Genomic DNA, 559 nt, shown 5'->3' with positions numbered 1-559 from the left:
GTTATGTTTTTGTCTTTTCTTTTTAAACCAGAGGTGCAGAAATAAATATCATAGATCAAATTATAAACATGATGTTTCAAATTAGGCCTTTATTGCTCTAAAGTAAAGCAGCGTGTGTTTCAGTTCTGCTTGGCATGTCAGAGAGAATGGCCACAGGACGCTTCGACCACCAAATCCTCCATGCTGCCGAACTGTGCACTCCATTCTGCCCTCCTCAGCGACACAATAATTAGTGACCCACAAAACTTGGTGAGAGGATGCCCGTACTTCAGGGCCTGTCCAGGTTGCAAATCTTTTGCTTTTAAAAAGTTGAATTTGAGCGCTGCGTTGAACTTGGGCACACAGCATACTCGCATACTCGAATAAGTATTATTTTACAACCACTGAAAAAGTATGTTCTATGTAGTATGAATGTGTGTTATATGAATGTAATCTGGACGTACTACATTCACCATGTTGACCTTATTACGTGACCTACCAGCATCAGTTGCGTCACTTTACTGCCGTTCACAAATCTTCTCCTGTGGCCTCATGGGATAGTAAAGTAAGTGTCCTTTTT

This window comes from Megalobrama amblycephala, linkage group LG4 (assembly GCF_018812025.1).
Source record: "Megalobrama amblycephala isolate DHTTF-2021 linkage group LG4, ASM1881202v1, whole genome shotgun sequence".
Lineage (NCBI taxonomy): Eukaryota > Metazoa > Chordata > Actinopteri > Cypriniformes > Xenocyprididae > Megalobrama > Megalobrama amblycephala.
Note: the sequence above shows the minus strand (reverse complement) of the source record.